Source organism: Thermobia domestica, chromosome 16 (genome assembly GCF_964235325.1).
Source record: "Thermobia domestica chromosome 16, izTheDome1.hap1.1, whole genome shotgun sequence".
NCBI classification, from domain to species: Eukaryota; Metazoa; Arthropoda; class Insecta; order Zygentoma; family Lepismatidae; genus Thermobia; species Thermobia domestica.
In genome coordinates, this window is record NC_137469.1 from 88,742,815 (window position 1) to 88,766,208 (window position 23,394).

At 35.2% G+C, this 23,394-nt stretch overlaps 1 protein-coding gene across 1 annotated transcript in view; it reads left to right on the forward strand.

Annotated features, from left to right (window-relative positions):
• LOC145673233 (dual specificity protein phosphatase Mpk3-like) overlaps positions 1–23,394 on the forward strand; it is a 95,754-nt gene that overhangs the window by 54,083 nt on the left and 18,277 nt on the right. The window lies entirely within an intron of this gene.

Sequence of the window (23,394 nt, forward strand, 5' to 3'; positions counted from 1 at the left end):
ACCGAGGCTAGGAAAACTGTAATAATGAAATGGATGCTAATAATGGAATGAAGAAAGCAGAAAGGAATGGGAAAACTCCGAGAATCTTACACGGTGCTAGGGATGCATTCGAGTCGAGTCGAGTCGAGATTTAAGCCTGTCTCGACTCGTCTCGAGAAAATGTTGTCTCGACTCGTGTCTGGACTCGAAAATATGTTTCTGTCTCGACTCGTGGCTCGACTCGACAGTCTCTGTCTCGACTCGACTCGAATTCGAGTCGAGACGTCTCGAAATTCGAGTCGAGACAAAATGTACGAGTTAAAATATACGCACACATCAGCCAGACCATCATGACTACCTACCTAATTGTCAGTATGTCGACTTTTGGCATGGATAAAAACGGCGACACGTCTTGGCATACACGCAATGATCCTTGATAGGTCGCTGGAGAGAGCTGGCACCACATGTGCTCACTCAGGTTACCTAATTCCCGTAAATTTCGGGAAGGGGGGCGATGTGTTCTGACGTCACGTTCAATCACATCCCACAAGGGACATCACTCAAATGTCCGGCTCCAATTTCAATGAAACTTTTTTTGCTGATAGAAGGCATGTATGCATCATTACTTGTGATGACAAATTTTTGCCATGGTGCATGTTTTCTATTTTTTTTAAATAACTTTTAAGAGTTGTGATGTGGTTATTAGAGATTACTACAGAAGTCCCTTACTATCCTTTGTAAACGGAGCGTTAATGAAGAAAAGCGAAGAAAAACCATGTGGATACATATAACTCCTGGGGGGAAGTCGTATGGTAGATATGACCTTGATGGCAGCCATCTTGAAATCCGCCATTTTGAATTAAGGTCAAGTTTTCAAAATGAGAATAGGGAAATATGATACATAATTTCGGGCTAGAATTTAATTAGAAAAATAATGGTGAGGTTAGTTTTAAGATACACCCATTTGGGGGAAAGTTACAGGCATATTAATTGTTTTTACTTACTGTGTGCGTAAGTCCCTTCTTACTTTCGTCTCAAGGCCTGTAAATCGATCGCAACGGCAGAGCCCGGTTTCGCACTAGTGTTTAGAAATCTTTAAACTCACTTGAGGCAATATTTGTGGATTATTGCCTCTCTCTCACACACACACACACACAGAATCAGAGTCCTCACACACCAAGGGTGAGAGCTGTGCCACTGAGTCACAGCGGCCACGGGGCTAGGTCGAGTCCACTTTACGTTCATAGTTTCTTAGTACATAAATGTTACGATTATGAAATAGATTTTCCTTAATGAGCTGCATAAAAACAAAAGCTTTCGAAATGCATTAAACAATTAGCTCGATTTGAGTGTGAACTTAAAGTTATATCAGAGTGTAAATACGGATACGCACCAAAGCTCGAAAACTTAATACACTATTTCTCCTATATAGTCAGCATGTATCAAGCAATCGTTCAGCTTTCATTTGAGAGGATGGAAATCGAAGGCCCCTGAACAACTATATTACTAATGTGCGGAATGTATTTATCTTACAGTGAACTGCTTTGATGCCAAGTGGCCTAACTCCAAAATTGAAATTTTCCAGGAGTGAAAGTTGAAGTTCAATATCTCATGAACAATCCATATTTCTTTTATGTTGGGAACCAAAACCATAACTACTGTATGTAGTTCATTGTTTTATAACTTAGTGTTTACAAAAATCCTTTAAAAAAATACCTATTCATAGAAGTGAATGGTACTTATCTGTACTAGTTCTTGGCATCCAAGCAGTCCATTTATTGTATTACTAACTTAATATACCCATTCTTCGCATGGGGGCAGTATTTGGAAGTCAACACCTGTGGAAGTATCACCATTCATTTCAGTGACCGCGAAAACTATGGATTTGACACTAGTATCAATCAATATGGGCTATTTATACATGTCTCGGTAATCCTCACCCGCTGACACCCGGCCCGCATACAGTAGTAGCTGAATTTGCAAGTCATCGCTGATGGAAGTGTCACCATTGATCTCAGCGGCCGTGAAAACTATGGATTTGACACTAATGTCGATCAATTTGGATTACTTTTACTACATGTCTCGCTAAACACCCCCCTGAGACCCCCTGGTTCCAATTTTCACAAAAACGCTTCGCCTTAGACTGGGACCTGGACCAAGGTATCCGTGAGCAAAATTTGGTAACTCTCGGTCAACTTGTCTGGTCCCCAGGTCGGTCCCAGTAAACGTTCTCCCCGAGACCCCCCTGGTTCGAAATTTAAAAAAAAAACGCTTCGTCTTGATCTGGGGCCTGGACTAAGGTACCCGTGACCAAATTTTGGGAACTCTCGGTCCACTCGTCTGGTCCCCAGGTCGCACACAGACAGACAGACAAACACACAAACAAACTCTTTATTTTATTTATATTAGATAAGATATACTATGTAAAATAGTCTCGTATCATAATATGTGATATACAACAAATGTTACATTATATATTATCCGTAGCTCGTGATATGCTGCAACATATTAAAGCCTCAGAATAGTTGGGCAAGAGAATAATCCAAAAGTTACGTAACCCTATTGCGTTCATGGGAACGAAAACACAATAATTATAACTATGCTAAATTACTATAGACTACCAACTGCTCATTCAGAGAATTTATTAAGTTCACTTTATCGCAATAGTTTTATACAAACTAGATTTAGACTACGGATAATAGTTTTATACAAACTAGATAATCAATTATTATTATTATTATCATTATATTTGCAGTACAACCAAATACAACGACATTAACTATTAGTTCTAATTAACTGAATTGAGCTGAAAATTAAATCTTGATCTTTAAAGATTAACTATTAATTTTATGCGTTCTGTACCTTTCTGAAGGAATAAAAGCTGGAATTGGTTTCAAGGCTGTTTCTGAGTGAGTACTTTCTTCAAAATAATATTAAAAATTATAGAAAGATTTTCGAGACATTCGAGTCGAGTCGAGATTTTTAAGAGCCGTCTCGACTCGACTCGTGTCTCGACTCGAAAATTCGAGTCGAGAAATACGTTTGTCTCGACTCGTCTCGAATTTTACAAAGTGTGTCTCGACTCGAATCTCGACTCGAATTCGAGTCGAGTCGAGTCGAGATTCGAGACATGTCTCGACTCGAGCGCATCCCTACACGGTGCGGTGCTTGTCCACCACAAAGTCGCCTTGACGGGAGCTGAGGTCGAACTAATAACCTCACCTACCAGAGTGATACTTTCCCTGCTGAATTGCACATTTTCCGGCCAAATAAGTTTGTAATGGACATTGTGATGTCCGTGAGTTTTCTCGGGGTACCCCAGTTTCCTCCCACTTTCTCGTTCTATCAATTTTTCCATCATCATTCATTTGCCTTAATCATCGTCTCCATTAACCTAAAGGGCATAATCGTGAGACGTTAAACAGAAATATTTCATTTTGAATTGTACATTTAATGAGTACAGTTTTGTAATGACAGTGTATAAAAGTTTTCTTTTAACGTCCCAAGTGTATAAAAGTTTTCTTTTAGTGTCCCAAGTGTATGAAAGTTTTCTTTTAGCGTCCCAAGTGTATAAAAGTTTTCTTTTAGCGTCCCAAGTGTATAAAAGTTTTCTTTTAGTGTCCCAAGTGTATGAAAGTTTTCTTTTAGTGTCCCAAGCGTATAAAAGTTTTCTTTTAGTGTCCCAAGTGTATAAAAGTTTTCTTTTAGCGTCCCACGATTATGTTCTTTAACTTAAAAGAAACTACCTAACGAAAGTGAATGTTTATGAAAAAAAATGTGAAATAAAAATATGGGAGGTGGCGAGAACCTCGAGAAAACACACGGACACGATAGTATTCACTACAAATTCATATAACCTATCGTCTAGTCAAGAACTTTACGCGTAATACTGATGAGACTGCCTCACTAGATTGCCCATGAGAAGAAAATGAGGTTTTCTCGTCGCGTCTCGTTTTGTGAGTTCATGTACAATAATTTTAATACCTTTCTTTCTTGCTGCGTAATTTCATTGATTTCTTACTCTCTTTAGAAGTTCCCAGAGCCTTACCTCATTATGAAAGGATGTGATACAACAATATTTAAATCATATTTATTATTTGGAGTATAGTGTGTAATGACTTGCTTATCTTTAAATGTTGATAAATGCTCTTAATTATGTTCGTACAATTACTTCCATCAATTTTTATAGTTTTTATACTATGATTCATATAACGTTGAAACAGCGTTTGAGAGCAAAGACTTGGGTGAACTAGTGTTGCTGATAAAAATGTTAAAAAAAAAAAAAAAAACTTATCACATGGGACTGAACAGAAGGATAATGCGTGAAATCAATTTCGCATGTGTAATTTTCGTGAAACCCCCTTTTTTATGCTAAAATTTATATCGTACAACCAGTAATAATAACTGATAGGTTTTATTTTGCTGGAACATGTGTTTATTTATTGCTGTAGTATATACATATAATATTATATACTATAAAGCAAACTAAACCATTTTGTGCAACAACTCTTTGTGGACCTGAACCATTCAAACGGTATCAGTTAGCAACTGGCTGAACTTACATTCAGACTGACGACGAACACTTGATCAGCTCGCTACGTCGCTCTGTTTGTAACAGGCGTAGACGAACTTTCTAGATTTAGTGGTCGTCACGTCTTTTATTCACATGACTTTCCAATTTGCCTTACAACGCTGGTTGGAGGCCGAAAATTGGAAAGCTGGGAATCGAACCCGGGACCATGCGGACTTGAGCCCAACGCCTTATCCATTACGGTGTATCCCATCTATATATTAAAATGCTAGGTTTGTATGTTTGTCTCCAGTCAATGAAATCTCAAAAGCTAGAGCTGGAAACGTGCTGTTTTCGCTGGTTGATTCCAAATTTTGTGTAGATTGTTTAGTTCTAATTGAATACTTAAAAAAAAACGTTGCCGTTATTTCTTTATTACATTTGTTAGGGGTACACTGGAAGTGCTGATTTTTTTTTTTAATAAAGTACCATATAACTCCTGTGAGTTATACATTCCAACACAACATAACTATATACAGATGTTGTATATCTCTCAGGCGTTTATGGCCAAATAATATTGGAAAACGAAGGATAACAATTTCCCCAGGCTAAGATGAATCTTTATTGGTTGGAGTGTTTTGCCCAATGAACACCATATATCACTGACATTATAACTAATTGTGTTTTGCTTATTACATACTGCATGCAAAAAGAAAGAAAACATTGATCATACAAACTCCAGTCTCAATCTTGCAAACGGTGCGAGATATTGAAAAAAATAATAGAAAAAATCTCGCCTTTATTGTACTCCATGTCGATTTTTATCAAGACGTCTTTCATTTGTCTGTAAAGGGACATGTACACAGATGTTGTGAGGAATGACAGAGATTCATGCTCATATGTGAATGATGTGTTGTGTAGAGAGAGCGCAGGTTCAGCTAGTATGGTATTATACAGTACCTAGGTATACTTAATGAAAAAAAAAACTTGGTTTTATAAAAGAGAAGTAACTGATTCATCATCACTCAGGCCATGCTTCTATAGGTAAAAACGTGACATTTGAATAGAATACTCCTTTTGTGACGAAAGTAAGGAAGAGGGAAGGATTTTTAGGAATACTTATCCTAAAGAAGATAAAAGGGAGTTTTCCTTAACAATTGCGTATCTCGTGTATCTGTGAAATTAGGAAGATGAAACTCAGTATGTAAACTCTTCATTAAAGATAAGATCTTTCAGATTTTTTAAAAATCCGTTCCGAAGGGAGAAAGCGGGGACGTTTCTATAATACTCAAATGTCCCTCTGTTTATTTAGAAAGTACCGAATGAGATGATTCGCTTAAGTTGGAAATCTGAAACTTAATATATAAACTTGTAATTAAAATCAACGAAACACGTATGTCATTATTTTCGAAGACGAGGGGGGGGGGGTTTATAATTGATTTTTTTTTCTCCACAAAGTGTCTAACGCGAGGATTTGATTTGATTAAGAGACGTATTCTAATGGGGTAGGAGGTTCAAAATTAATGCAAAAATTAGTATGTCATGAGCCTCCCAAATAAGGAAAATGAAAGTCGATATATAAACTCCACTTATTACAAATAAGTGGACACGTGTCCCAGTGTTTTTCAAAATTTCAGTTTCAAGTTGAGGGGGATGGGAAACATTCCTGTAATATTGATATTTCCCTTTATTTTTTTTAAAAAATGCCAAATGTGGAGATTTGCCTAAATTAGAGAAGTAAAAATCGGTATACTAAGTCTTAAATAAAATCAATGGAACATGTATTTCGTACTACATCGTTTTGGAAAGTTTCGCTCTCCTAAGGGAGGAAAAGTGGATTAATTTCCCTTTATTAACTTAGAAAGTGCAGAATGTAGGGACTCGGGTTGGAAATTTGAAATTCAGCATATATAAACTCGCAAATAAAAATAAGAGAATATATGTTCCAGAGTTTTCGAAAATTCCACTCCTGGGAGAGGGAAGGGGGAATGGATAATTTCGATAATATATTTATTCGGAAAGTACTCAATGGAACGATTCGCGTAAGCTGGAGTGTGACATTCCGTCTGCAGCACTTAAATTGTTAACTAAAAATAAAAGAACATGTGTGTCAGCGTTTACTAAAATCGCTCTCCTAACGGGGAAAGGGAGCATTTTCTACAATATTGAAATTTCCCATTATACATGCAAAAAAAAAAAAAAAAAATCCCGAATGTCAAGATTCTCTTAATTTGAAGTAGATGTATAATTAACTAATTTTGTTTGATCATTTATTTCGTAAATGTGATGGACTTTTGTTCCCACGCTTGTAAAAGCAGTAAAGCGTCTTATTTCCTTTTTCTTGTTTTTAAAGTAGTGGTAAATTCTTCCTGTACTTAACCGTTTTCTTCTCATATATAATATACTTAATTTTCGTAAGCAGATGTTGTCACGGTGTGCTATCAACTGGTAATTCAGTTCTTGTTCTCACATCGTCTTCTTTAACTCCCCTTCCCAAGGAAGTCTCCTTTCCTTTATTAATCACGTCTATTTAATTTCCCGTTTTATTATTTTTTCTTTTATTTTCCTTTTATTCACTACGTCGATGAATTATCATATTTTTTCATCTTTTCTTGTTTTAAATATTCTTCATTAGATTAATTCCGGTTTCGATTACGTTTCCGTATTCAACGTGAGCAAAAAAATGCTTAAGTTTAAACGTGTGGTGATTATTCTCTAATCTAAGGGAAATTCAAGTGAATTTCACGATGAGAGAATTCGTTGAATGAAGAGAGTGTATGTATAAAGAAACGAGAAAGTGTATTGACATTATGTTGCAATATATGATCTGGGATCGACGCTTATGATTTTTGAGCTTCCGTAAACGAAAAGCTGTTTCCGAGATGAATAAATCTCTTCCTACCTTTAAGGAATCAGTGTGTTTCACTTCATTTTTAATCTAAGGTATGAGGATATCATCATCAGACTTCTGACCGGGTCTAGGTCACATAATACATGCCATATCACAAATTCGCTCGTAAGTCAGTGGACACATACTCAAACACCACTGATCATAGACGACAACCACACATCTATCCGAGAAATAGGTTACACAACCCATATTCACGTTCGATCATAGCCGCTTCATATACATGTCACAGCAGTTACACCACGAAGTTTGTCATATAAGTTCCAATGCCCGTTAACGTCTATGATTGGTGGCGTCAGCGACCAGTAGCTTCTATGACCGATTTTGTGATGTGACTTCTTTCGTTTTTTCTTTAAAATAATAGTTTATCTTTAGTTAAAGAAGTACATACATAACAAAGACGGTATTTAGATAGGAGGTATAATAATTAAGTTAGGATGATAATAGCGCTTGTTTGCGGAATCTGAAAAGAAAATTAACAAGATGTTAGGAAATTTTAGGAAATGCTGTGAATAATATGGAATGAAAATATAAACTCCAGGCTTTCGAAATATGGATGTGGAGAAGAATAGAGAGAATTAGGTGGATCGATGTAAAACGAATTATTGTGTGTGTTTAGAAATAGTAGGCGAGAAAATAAAAAAATATATTTAATTAAAAAGAAGACGTAAAATTGACTCGAGACATTGGCTAAAAAGAACTACGGTGGAACGCAAGAGGGGTGAAAAAAGGTTATATTTGTTGGATGATATTCAAACAGAAAATTCCTACATAAAGACGAAGAGATTGTCTGAACATCATGGCGCATGGAAGTCTCATTGTGGCAAATGATCTGCCAATAATGGACTATTATGATGATGATTTCGTAAGTTTTGATCCGAAGTGCTTAATCAACTTACCCTGTATTGAATAATAGTTTAAAACTGTGATTTCATCTTCCTTTTATTTATCGGACAATATGTTTACACAAATATCTTGCGTTTCTCAGCTGTGTACCATTGATTCCGTAACTTCTATCTTTTCCGAGTTAACAAACTCAGTGTTTAACGCATACCAATTAGGCGTCTAAGTGAGTTACGCTTTTCTTGTAGCAGGCTGCGAATGCAACTACGAAATATTACATAATGGAAGCAGGCAAATAGAAGGGCGAAGATACTTGTTTGAGGCGCCATTATGTCTCTCTTCCTCTGCATACAATTCTAAAATAATATTTGCTTTGTCTCAGGTAGTAGGTAATTAAGCAGTGCTAACTTCATCTTTGAATTGCAAATTACTGTGATTGCTCTACGTGTGAAGACGTAGTATATACTTAACATGTTTTCAGTATTCAAAAATTTAAAGAACATAGCGAGGTATTTTTTTAGAGATGAAGTTGGAAGAGAAGGAATCGATGTGAAACGTAGGAAGGACAGTAAAGTGTAGGACACATCGTATCTTTGAAACTATTGTTCAACAATATTTACAGGAAAATAATAGAATCCTTAAATCGAAATGTCTCGTAGCCCTCCTGGTAGGGGCCATACTACAGGGCAGAATTCGAAACAGGTGTTGTCAGTTTCATAACAGCAAATTTCCCGCCAATTAAAATAGCTACTTCTTCTGGTCATTAAAATTAAAACAAGGGAACCCGTGTGTGTTTACATGTATTAAAAACAGATTATAGTCCTCGTCAACCGAATTGGTGTGTGGCATCAACCAATAAGCTCGCAATGTGCTGTTACTAAACCTTCAGGGAGGAATCAAATCATTCATAATTGTCCACAAATACGAAGAAAATCAATTATGAATGATTAGATTCCTCCCTGAAGGTTTAATAACAACGCACTGCGAGCTTATTGGCTGACGCCATACACCAATTCGGGTGACGCGGACTATAGTACTTACTTCCTTGCTTCAGAAACTGCGTTCATAGGCATATAGCACAGCTTTTTTTTTTTTTTTTTTTCAACAGCACTGCCATACTGCTCAAAAGAGATTGTTTTACTTTCTGTTTTCAGTCACAATATCTATTATCACTGTGTTTGTACGAGAGATGGCCAATTCAGGAATTTTTATGATTTCCGGATTTTCTCCGAAATCCGGAAAGTGAAACTTCCGATTCCGGAAAATTTTGGCCATACCTAGTTTTTACTGTAGTAATAATAGTAATTTGTGTGTTCAAATATCTGCATGGAAGACGAGATCAGATAAATATGTAACTTTCTGGCCAGAGTAACACACTTACTTATTAAAACTAAAATAAACACTCAGTCTGAAGAAGACAATGTTGGGTTGTTGAAACTGTTACACATTATTTTAGTTTTAATGAAGAATTGTTATTACTCTAGTCAGAAAATTTTTATTTATCTAGTAAGTTCCAGAGTCATAATGAATAGAGTTGTACTAAGTCTCGAGTTCAATATCATATCAATTGCGAGAACTTCATCTATTTTTTTGTGCCTTGTTGCTAACGCATGTGGTCCCATGTTAGATTCCCTGTGCAGGTATTATTTAGTGAATTACAAATTCTACTAAAGGTGTAGCTCCTGCTTTTAACAGTAGATCACATCCTGTATAGTCTCATTGTTAAAAAAAAGGGACGTTAAACCCCACTAACCAACCACGTAGTAAGAACGACATGTGTATGTATGCAGGATTTTGATAGAAACATCAAAAGAATAACATTGTTCTTGTGTAATTTTGAAATGGCATAAACGTAAAATATAACATGCAAAATCTAATTACTGCTCTGTTAATGAATGATTCAGTGTAACTGTTAGTGTAGTGGAATCACTGTAGTGGAAGTGTCACTTTTCATCTCAGCGATCCAAAAAAATATGGATTCGACACTAATATTGATCATTTTTAAATGACTTCTCCCTCACCCCGAAGTTACATCATATATATATATATATATATATATATATATATATATATATATATATATATATATATATATATATATATATATATATGGAGAGAGAGAGAGAAGGGAGCCAAACGTGCTTGCCCAGAGTAGGCGGTAATCCTAACCTGCTAGCAGCCTAATGATATAGTCTACATCAATTAAAAATACATTTTATTATGACTTTCGTAAACTTTTAAACCTAATATATCACATTATCCTGTAGCTATTTTTGACATTTATGTGTTGGGTTTGTTAAAGACAGGCAGATACTAAAACCTTTGAGCACTGCAGTACGTGAATTTTTAATGATAAGACTAAAATGGTAGCGAAGGTGTTCTATATAATCCGTGCTCTTTGAACTTTCCGTGTTTGTGCCGTGCTATAAATGGAGTAATATTTTCAGTGTTTGTGTCTGAACGAATTGAGTGGATGACTAGCTGAAACGAGTAACAATTCAGGGAGCAACCAAATGCAAAATGTTCACATTAAGTATGAAACGGAAATGAAAGTTTTATTTGCAAACTTGAAAACTTGAGTGAAGGATAGGGGGTGGTGGTGCGAAGACCGGAAATAGAGAAAACCTCTTTTCCTTGATAGACACACCCACATCTGCTTCCTCCTCCGTTTCAACATTGAGCGATGTTGCCAAGAATGAAACTGAATGTGTGTGTGTGCGCGTGAGCTACGTCCATTGAACGCGCTTCGCCCACGCAGAAAGCACCTCATTCAGTGCATTTTGGTTCAAGTCATAGACAAAACCTCTCTGAACACCCACGCAGTCAATGGTGTCTCCCAAATCGATAAGCAGAACAACCCAGCAGCATCCACCCGCCTACATTCGGAACATCTGGCAACGTTATGACCCATAATACAAGGACACATGATTTTCTGGAAATGCTTTCATCCTGAACATTTATCCATTGCGAAAAAAAAAAAAAAAAAAAAAACAGCTACTGCTGGATGGGAGGAGGATTTAGAAACCTTTCATTTCTTTGGTTTGATTTTAAGAAGGAAGCTCCTCCCCTTAACAGAGAAAATACTTTGTTTTAACGTTAAAAATAAAAGATCAGATTGCGTAGTCATTTAGCCTTGATGGTTGCTAAGTGAATCACACCACACAGTAATGAATGAATGTTCACTTTCCATTAGTTTAATTAAATATAAATAATCCATATAATAAACAACTTACATAATGGGTCTGCTTCTATTAGTCCGTGAGTGGGCTTTCCCATTCATCCGTTCATTCCGCTCATGTGCTTTTTTCACCCATTCGCAGACACACAACTCTTTTTGATATTTCCTGTATTTTAAATTACAAGGTGACAAAAATTCAACTTCTTATACTAATATGTGCAAGCGAGAATATCTATTTAATGTATCCATAATTTCTCAATTCTTATCTACGTTGTATCCCTAATTGCAGTTTTCCATTGATCTCTTCACCCCAGTTCTATAATTTCCGGTTTTCAATATAATTTTTTTTTTTTTTTTTTTTTTACAGCAAAGGAAGAAAACTGACTGTCCTATTCCTGTTGTACTCGCTTATTGGATTAGCCAGTGATTGTCTTTTATAAGAGCTTTGTTTCAATGCCCCATTGTGGAACGAAACAAGAGGAATCAAAAAGTTCCCATTCACCAAGGGCGCCGATCTCTCTGTAAATTTGGGGGGGGGGGCATTCAGATGTAGAAGTCATATATGAGAATTTTAAGACAAATTGCATTCAAATTATATCAAATATTGTATATTCATAAATATAAGACGGGGGCCCACATGAGCTTTGTTCCCCTCGGCCCTCCAGGATCGGCGCCCTTGCCATTCACCTATCGCTAGAGGTCTGTGGAGCAGGGGTAAGAATGTTGGAAAACGCGAAAGAACGTCGTTCCTCCACTTCCTAAGATCTATGCGTCCCTCCACTTTCTAAAAAGTACAATGACAAAGGTAGACACAGAGGACGACGTGACGTCAGGTGAAAAAATACGTGTTGCTATTTATTTCAGTTTTGTGAATTATGCACTCTTAACCGGAAATAGCACATTTTCACCACTTCCGTTTGAAAAGTTAGATAAAAATTCATTTTTGGGGGCGCAGAATCTCTCACGAAAACAGCTTTTCGATATCTATTACATTTCTTGCTCTGTGAAAGTAACTTTAAAAATTGGAAGTACTGGTAAATGTCAACCATTTCCGGTATTGCTAGACTGTGGGATATGCTGTATTAAGATTCCGGATTGATTGAGAAAACCATTTGTTGCTATCTATTACAATTTTTTGTATTATACCAATAAACATTAAAACCGGAAATGGGTGATTTCTACACTGAGAAAAAAAAAATTGTAGGTGGCGTACTTAAAAAGATAGGTTACATGCGTAATTCCTGTAGTTTTTGGACTTAACGTACAGCAGACGTATAACTGAAAAAGCATGTTTTATAATACTTTCTGTATAAGTGTTCCATCTATACGTATTTTCTGTATGAAACAATATAGGCGGACAGGATCTCACATACAAATGGACGTATATAACATATAGCTGACGAAGGTAACATAAGTATATGCATGTGATATACGGAAAACTGTTAGATGTCAGACATCCTGCAACAGCATGGTGTAACATCTAAGGGCAGTGGCTATATAACATACAGATAACGCATGCTCCTTACTGATTTCTATAGTAAGCAAGAGGATACCGTATATTTGTACAATATACCGCTGTCCGGAGAACGGATTTTTCTCTGTGTACTATTTCCGGTTTGAATAGAGGCTTAACCGGGGAGATTAAGCTTACTCATGAGATGCTGAATCAATTAACGAGAAATTGCTTCTCGATATATTTTTTTACCGTTCTTGCTATTTAGAAATCCGTATTGAACCCGGAAGTAATAGTAAATTTCAGTATCTTCTGGTTCCCGTTGACTGTTGTGAGTAGTCATGATATGTTGTCTTGAGATGCTAATGGTTCGCAAGAAACCACTTTTCGCTATCTGTTACGACTTTCCTTCTACGGCTAAAAATGTTTAAACCGGAACTAATATAAATGATTTCCGGTTTGAATAGAGGGTTAACCGAGAAGATGAAGCCTTCTCTTGAGGCATTCTGAGGGGGGAGTGAGAGAGGCAGATAAAAATAAAAGAAACTACCGATATTAGTGTCGAATCCATAGTTTTCGGGGTTGTTCGGGGCTGGTTTCGGGGTCGGGTTAATGATTGCAAATGATAGAGGGGGGAGGTGAAAAATAAAATGTCAAAAATGACAGATTTGTGTCGAAAGATTTCGGGGTCGGGGAAAACGTCTGACCCGTGTGATATGAGTTGGAGATAATACCTACTCCAAGCTGTGTTTAAAAAATAGAATATGTTCTATGTCTTTTCATTAACTTACATTGAAATAAATATATCTAAGGGAAAGGGGATTCAAGTATTTCCCATAAACCTATTCTCCTTGTGCAAAGAACGAACATTTCAGCTAGTAGTATATAAAATATTACATCAAAGGATCTCTCAGATGAGGGATGTAGTAATACCATATAGAATTATTACCACCATTCGATTCCCATCTAATTGAAATGTTTAAACAGGTAGGTATACCGTATGAAAAGATTCAGGATTAGAACACTACGGCAAAGGTATAATAATATCTAGTTAATTATTATCCTTCCCTTGGATTCCCGTTTATTTGAAATGGCAAGGGATAATCGTGCTATATCAAAAGATCACCTCAACCAAGAGGTAATTAAACTTTATGGACTTATTACCCCTTCTCGATTTATACATATATAATAATGTTTCAGTGGATATACAGAAAGACGCTTCAGAAGGAAACTTCGAGGAAGGAAATAATTCTCTCGGGCATTATTACCCTTTCGGGGGGAAGATGAGGTTTCTCTTGATATGATTTTCCATTCAAACATTTTCAATAAATCTGAATTCGAGGGGTAGTAGTTCCCTAGGATATTATTACCCCCACATCCCCTCCAAAAATTTCTACCGCTTCGCTAGCCTCTCCAAGAAATTAAAACTGGCGTTGCCACTGCTATGAAACAAAAAGAAGCCTTAAAATTAATTCTTGTAACTCGAAGCCAAGTAAGGAAAATTATTATAGAATCACATACTTATAGCTGTCACTATAATTACAAGTCGATAGCAATTTGTTTCACTTTATATATATATATATATATATATATATATATATATATATATATATATATATATGCTTCCAATCCATATGATTGTCATTTTGAAAAATAAAATTATTTCTATTTCAATCTAGTATAGTTTAAAATTCACGTACCTGCATTAAAAAGATATTAGATCAATTCTCATATACAGTACATTAGATGCTTTTTTATACTTGAAATAATATATTTTAATTAGTTGGATGAAGATTTACCCCTTTTCAGGACTGAGACTCCGAGATACACAAATAATGAGCCCAGCTCTCAGGCTCAGTCTACCTCCAGCTCAATAATTTAGCTCGAGACTGTGTGAGGAGGAGCTCTGTAAGTGAATGGCTAGCCAGAACCTGAGGCCAAGCGCACGTGAGCCTATTTTGAGGTTAGCGACTCTTGAACACGAGCAAGTGGGGGTTTGAGCTAGTGTGACGCTTTTTCTGACATTGATGGGCCTAAGTGCGAGTGAAACCCGCTTGCTAAATTGCCATGAGATATACTGTAGATCTAGAACTCACATTAGATCTGAACCACATATATTTCTTCCTTGGAAATAGTAACGTTTTGAAAGCGTGGAATGACGATATCGAAACAATGAGAATCTTAAGAAAAAAATGTGTAATAGATAAAATTAAATATATAGAGCAAAGATTGTTTGCAAATTAAACTTATACGAAAAATCGTGTTTCTTAATAATAATAATAATAATAATAATAATAATAATAATAATATGATAGACCTTTCTGTTCCACGGGGAACTATAGTTGGTCAACTTCCGCGCGTTCGACTGGATCAGCAGCGTTTCTCAAACTGTGGTTTGCAGAGTACAAGTAGTCCTCGAAGTCTACCCTTTAGTCTTTTTAGCTCAAAAAATAAAATTCCAGTGATTTCATATTTTACACTACAGTTGAAAATCTCTAACTGCTAATAATTATACAATTTATGATAAATATTATACTAATTTTAAGTTTATATAGACATATTATAATAAAATGTTGTTAATGTCTTTAGTTAGGAAACAAAATGTAATAAAACTTTCTGCTATTAATACTAAGGTAAAATTAAGGAATTTTAAATAATATTATTTTATAAATACGTATAGGTTACTGGTATATGCTTAAACTTTTTTTAAAAATGAATTTTCTTTAAAGGGGACAGGATTTAGGGTAGTCCGTACATTCTGGCTAATAAATGGGGTCTCCACTTAAAGGTTTGAGAAACGCTTGACTGAATAATGCATTTCTGTCGTAAATAACTCCCGGTACCCTATATAATTCAACATCGATTTGTTTATGAGCTCTTATATCTGAATATTGAACCCATATCTACGTACACATAAGCTTTCTGGTTAATTCGAGAGGAATATCGAACTACCATACATGCATAAAAGCCCCATGAAATGAAAGATCCTTTGTAATGTATTGCTCAAATAATCTTGTATATTCAGTTATATGTAGAGAGATACAGTAAATTGTAAACGCAAACCTTAAAGATGCTCCAGCGAAGTCCGGTTTTGTTCCAGCCCAGAAAGCACCGGAAGTTTCAAGGTCATAGAAACACGTTGGTTGGAGAGGAGCTGCATCGATCCAAGCGGAAGCGATTTAGATTTTGGAGAGAGAGAGAGAGAGAGAGAGAGAGAACGAAAAAGAACAAGCAGCAGCTCACATGTTCTGGATTCGTCCAACCGCATTTAAATTCGCTTTATTTTCTCAAAACCGTATAGGTTGAATTTGAAATATTTCTCCCCGAAATAAAATGTTTTTTTTTTCGGGTGCGGATGGTACATATGCGGTCGAGTGTCTGTCGAGTACAGAATTCCAACTGGCTCCTCGACAGTCAAACTGATTGGTAATATAATGGTGTAGACAGAAACTTAGGAAACTCATCAGGACTGGATTTTTAGATCGGTGTGACTTATATTCCAATATAAATGTATTAGAACGATAATAATAATAATAATAATAATAATAATAATAATAATAATAATAATAATAATAATAATAATAATAGTAATAATAAATATAATCCCCTGTTGGTTGGGTTTTGTTTGCTGTAGTGTACAGTGCATAACTAAAAAACAGTTTCTTCGAACAAAATAAATCTGTCAAGTATTATTGTCAATAAACACTTTAAATATACTTTTTAGTGCCCCAAAAGTTTTTATTCGATTTTCTTAAAAACTACACATGAGAATTTATTCTCGAGCATGTTATCTTGTTCGATTCGATATAATCGGTCCATTGCTACATGTCTTATATTTTGATTCAATAATTTTTTTTACTTAAATAGAAATTAAAATTTAAGTTAATGACAAATTTAGTAGAATGTTTCAAAACAACGACAACATTTGGGAGGTGATTCCTGACACCAAGATAGACAAAAAGTATTGACCAACCTGGGTGCACAAATGCTTCCTTTCGGAGTTATAGACTGCCGAAAACATGAAAAAATGAACTTTAAAGGCTCATAGCTCCAAAACTATGGGACCTACCGTAGTCGGGTCAAGACTTCACTTAGGAACTAGTATGTCTCCTATTCTAATATCCATGTTTCAGAATCGTGCGGTACTTCCGCAACAATTTTTATAGAAGTAGTTAGTGAGTACTTCAAATTATATGCCCGTAGCTAAACTCCCTGTTGTGAACGTTTATATGTTTGTGGTCAATCCTTTCGACAATGAGATCTCGAAAACTACAGGCTCTAGAAAGATGACGTTTTCACTGATCGATTGCAAATTTTGCGTAGATTGTCCAGTTTTAATTGAATATTTAAAAAAAATATGGCCATTATTTCTTTACTACATTTTTAGGGTACACTGGAAGCGTTGAATTTTTTTTTTTTTAAAGCATCATATCCTACGCATTATATATTCCAACACCACACTGTTGTATATAGGGGTTGCATATGTGTCAGGTGTTTGTTTCATGGCCAAATAATAATGAAAAAGGAAGGATAACCATTCCTCCTGTCTAAGATGAATCTTTATTTTTGGAGTGTTTTGCCCAATGAACACCATATATAACTGCCATTATAATTGATTGTGTATGTAATGTATTTGATTATTACATACTGCATGCAAGAAGAAAGAAAACACTGGTCATGCATGAATTAGAAACTCCAACCGGAAGTAGGCTCAAATTTTGCGAACGGTGCAAAATATTGAGAAAAAAAATAATCGATAAAATCTCCCCTTTATGATACGCTTTGCCGATTTTTTTTTTCAAGACTTCTCTCACTTGTGTCTGTAAAGGGACATGTACAGATGTGAGAAATGAGAAGGATATTTATGCTCATATGCGAATGATGCGCTGTGTAGAGAGCGCAGGTTCAGCTAGTATATATATATATATTCTGCTCAAGAAGATGATTTACCGATTGGTATGTCTCACTTCCGTTAAACGCTAATAATACCGTAAATGTTAAAAATAATTCCACAACATTGGAGTGTTGTTTCTAAGATTTGCACCGGTCTCAGAGAACTGCAGCGACAGATTTAATCCTCCGCGTATCGTGTATTTCGAAAAGAAATTGCTAACTTTCAGTCAAATATACTCCTACTGAAATTCTATCATTGATTGGTTAACTTTCAACACCACACAGTATCTACTACCTACTCAAAGTGGGATCCCAAGTAGTACAGGTGTTTCTATCCAATGGAAGGACCCTCACCGGAAATCAAACCCAGGACCTTGCGCGCTAAAATTAGGCATAATAGACACTTCTTGGCCACGAAAGACACGGGAATTCAAGCAATTATATAAATTGTTTCGTTTGAATCACAGATCTGAAAATTTCCGTTAGCGCACACACATTTCCATACGAAAGAAGGGATTTCTCTCAATTTCATTTCTTCCGTTATATCTAGTTCTAGCATAGCAACACTGAGTAAAAAGCATACCATAAAATTCACAGATAGAACGTACTCACACCGAAGTTCACTACAAGATAACGGTAGGATACCTAATTACGTAGTCAGTATACTTTGCAAGTTACATGGTGATGGGTTCAATAAGAACAGAACGATATATATATAATATTGCACAACAAATATATATCTTTATTTTTCTTTTAAATACACTAATATAGTACCGTGTTACAACATTGTGCATGCCATGACACGTTTGCTGTACGATTACCCCAATACAGAGTACGGATTAGGTTATTGATATTGGAAAGAAGGGGGGGGATTAAATAAGCACCAACAAGACACAGAGATTTGAAGGTACAATAATTCGAAATAAGAAATGACGCCCTCTCCCTGGCACACACATATGTATGATTATCTGACAATAGTAATAACGAAAAATATGTTAAATCAGTCAACTTATCAATAATAACTATTATGTTGTCTGAGATACTCGCACCCCCTTTTCAAATCTGGTTGAGTATATGGTTGAAAGTGTCTTACATTATATATTTATAATGTAAGACGTTTACAAATCCATACATGACTTCGTTATACGTAGTTAGTATAACGTTGTCAGCTAAATTCACCTGCAATTCACCAAGTGAACTTTGTGGTGGACAAACACTGTGTGTGGGGGTTTTCTCGGGGTTCTCCCGTTTCCTCCCACTTTCTTCATTCCACCATTTCATTCATTACTCATCATCACCGTCTCCTTTAGCCTAACTGGCATAAGCGTGGGAAGTAAAACTCAAAGATTTTTTCATTTTCACCTGCAATTCACATTTTGTTTTAGAAGTTTGATTGTGATCATTAACCTATTATTTCAATATTTTTCTGTCCTTTTCCTCTGGCGGCATCTATGACAACAATTTTGTTAGTACGTATTATGTAAGTACCATATTATATAAGTAAAACTACATGGTCCTCGGAGTGTAAGAATATGTACCATTAGTATACTAAACGTTGAAGGTATATTTGCTTAGAATTAGTTATAACATGTTCGAGAGTTGAACAGAAATAATCCAAAATCCAGTACAGTACTGCTTTCCGCTAAGTGTTACATGTTTTAGCGGTTTACGATTTATCAGTATAAATGGAATTGGAATAGATTATACATGCAATGTCCATGAACTTCGGTCCAATCACCGCTCGGTTTCGAGAAAACTCAATAGGCAAGTTAAATTTATTATACGAGCACATAAAGTGCCAGCATACTGTGTATTACTGTACTTCAATTGTATTGTTTATTCTATTGATTTGTGTATGTTTCATCATTATTTAGTGGAAACACACTTTCTTGAACTTGTCTCTATGTGCAAGGTCAATGTTCTGCAGTTCTAGAAAATGAAGAACCAATCGATGAATAAGTAGAGTTCTGTTACGCATAGATATATGGAAGTGTCTTCGTATGAGGGTTGGGAATTACCCAAGATTCTTTACCTCTCGATAGTTATACATGGGTGGCGTTTTATACACTTGTCTAGAGCAGTGTTTCTCAACCTGGGGGTCGCGAACATAAGCGGAAGATATAATTAGAATCTAATACCGGATTTTTAAAAAAAATATTATTTTGAATTTTGTTCTGATACACATATTTTTATTTTTATACATATTGTTAAGAACAACAAAATATAGGTCTACTAAATATATTCAACAGGTGCAGAGTTGTTTAAATATCAGTTTAAATAAAAGAGGTACGATGTGAAACTAATGAGAACTGCACATTGAAATACCAAAAAAATACAAATGCAAACAAAACCTGCATATTGAAATACAATTAAAATTGAAAGCTAATGAGATACCTGAGCATGGTCTGATTCCACTAGTGTGGTAATGTTCGGTTCAATCTTCGTGCCGCACATTATCAAGTCATTTAAAATACTCAGTAACGTTTTTAACAACTGCCCAAGTTTTTTTAAAACCAAAATTAGAAATCACTTTATTTATTTATTTATTTATTTTTTTATCTTATGATCCAAAATTAAGGGAGTTATGAATTTTTAAAATTTTCAAACGGGTTTCATTTTGAAACAGTATGACGGATCGAATTCGATATTTGTAATATGAATGAACGGACCAAATTTGGTTTTAATCCATTCGCTTTTAGGGAAGTTACTGTATCCACTATGCACAAGAAATGGATTCTATTATTATAAAAATAGATGTATATCGTTGAAATTTCCGCAAAAGGTATATTCAAAATCCCACACAAGTTTATTACAAACCAGAAATTATAAGTAGCTTTCGAGCTTATTCGTATTTTGAGGAAAGAAGCAAATTAAAAGAGAAAGAAAGAAATTATGTGTATGAAGTTTAAAATTCGATTTCGGTACATGAAGCATGTGCATGTACACTCATGCCCAAAATTATTGTCGCATATCTATAAATATGTTGTAGGAATATAATTTGATAACGAATTCGCCCCGTATTTCTTATGTTAGTATGTGTAATCGGCAAAGACATGTAGGCATATGTTGCAAATTTCATGTCAAAAGAGCAGTAAATAAGAACAATAAAACGAAAACAAAACTTTCTTGTCCATTTAGCAATTTTGTTTTACTCATTCTAATTTTCGTATTTATAATTCTTTTCCTATGAAATTTACCACAAATATACATTTCCCGGTTATACACATAGTATCAGCATTAAAAGTACCCTACAAAATCATTATTAAATTATATTCTTACGAGAAGACAGTTATAGATATGCGACAATCATTTTGGACATGAATGTACATCCAAAAATAACTTTTTCTGCATGTGTTGTATGTACCATGAAACATGTAAATCAGCAGTGTCGTTTTTTATTTTGTTTTGTCAGGGTGGGGGTAAGACCCCCATCACATTTTTTATTGATATATTGTTACAGGGGCGGATACAGGGGGGCCATCGCCCCCCCAGAAAAGGAGACTTTCTTGTTATATATATATAAATAAAACCCATCCCAAAGTTTGAAGCCCTTAAAAGTAGCAGTATGACAACCCACCGCCCCCCCCCCAGAAGTCGGTCCTGGATCCGCCCCTGTATTGTTATTATGTTGAATAAATCATACGAGTAATGTATACATCTCAAACTCAGGAAGCAGTTGTCCCCTTAGAAGCCCAAATGACGCCCCTGATGTAAATCCATTTGATTCTATTTTCGTTTCTTTTTCTTTTTTCACGCCGACAAATACTTCCTTTACACCTTTTGTCGTTCGAAAGTTAAAAATGCGTGAGAACCGTACGTGATGGCCCTTCTGAAATGTAACGTATGCAAATAATAAACTCTAGTAAGGCGATCAATATGCGTGCGGATATGAAGTGTACGTAGGACGTTATGTTTTAAAATAATGCCTTATGCTGCAGCTATTGTTAGTCTGTGGGAAATGGTGCTTTTCTCGGCGATCCAATGGAGTGAGAATGGTGAGACCCCGAAAATGGCTGGGAAGTCATGAATTGTTTTAGCAGGAAGTGCGTGGGATATATAATGTTGAGATGGTTTAACATTGCGGTAGCTGCAAAGATTATTACATAGAAGTTGCTAAGCAACCAACTGACGTCACAGGAAGTGGTATGTTTACCTAAGAGTGGGTGCTACAGGAAGCATGTGGGCAGAACTAAGCGTTTTTGCAATTATCTAACAAAATGAGTTTTCTATTGCACGAATAATATTGACTGTACGCTAGTGGCATTGAATGTTGAAGGTTTTTATCTTTTTTTTTTTATTTGTTAAAAAATTGAGAGTATTAAATAAAGGATTTTATGTCGGATTTTTAAGTTTCTATGTCACAAAAGGGAATCTAAACCGCTTGCGATATCATAATAGCAGTGAAAACAGATTCTGATGATTAGCACCAAGTACTAGTTAAATTGATATTGTAGCCATGTATATATTATATTAAAAGTTCGTGAAAAAGACGTTATTCTTAGTCTAAATAACCAGTTTACAATGATTTAATAATACTTCTTCTTACATTCATTAAATCAATTCATTTGGTTGACAATACACTGGTTATATATAACTTTCTCTGTTTTGCTTTGGAACATGAATTCGATTCCAGACCATTCCATGTGAACGTTGTAGCTGATAAAATGATAAATCATAGGTTTTCTTGGTATATTATAGCGTGTATATTTGCATTTATTATTATTATTATTATTATTTTACTTATTTATTTTAATTCTTGAGGCAGATACGGTGGCTAAATCCTTGAATCTTCAAATAATTAATTAAACACTTCTGACCAGAGTATATACACTTATTAATTAAAACTAAACTATAGAATGCTCTGAAGATATCTTCTTCAGTTAGTGTCTGATGAAGATAAGGTTAAGTTTTCGAAACCGTTGCATACTTATTTATTAAAACTAAAATACAGTGTAAGGGTTTCGAAAACTTAACCTTATCTGGTCAGAAGTGTTAATTTCATTCAGTGAGTTCCCGAGTCGTGATGCATAAAGTTACCTGAAGTCTTCAATTATATTTAAGGTCGTGCATTCAGTTCCAGACTACATCATTTCACTATATACTTCATTACTAACCACCACCATGTTCGTGTGTTTCCATCAGTATTCTTCAATTAATCTTTGTTACCTTATCATTTTATAAACGATTTTATCGTCATCCATTGCATATATTATTAGAACAGCAGCATAAAACCAACATAACTTATCAGTTCAGTGATATATCCATTAATACACACGAGGCAAATATTTACATTAGTTGTAACGCTTATGAGATGAAAAGAAGACTCATCATCTGCTTATATATATAATATTATTATTATTCTTTGCCAGTTATTGCAGTTTTAAATTCGTGAGTTCAGTCCCTCTTATTACTGTACTTCATCCTTTTCCCTCTTTAAATACGAAATTCAGGAGTAAGTGAAAAAAATATTGTTGTTCGTTTAACACTGTATAAGATACCTACATCATCAATATTTTTAAAAGCCCTCTTAAAATACGATATATATGGGAACTTATTTTTCTGTTGCCTTTGAAATGAACTGAAAGTTGTAATTACGTGATTTCGTCTTCAAATCTAATTGTGTCATTTGC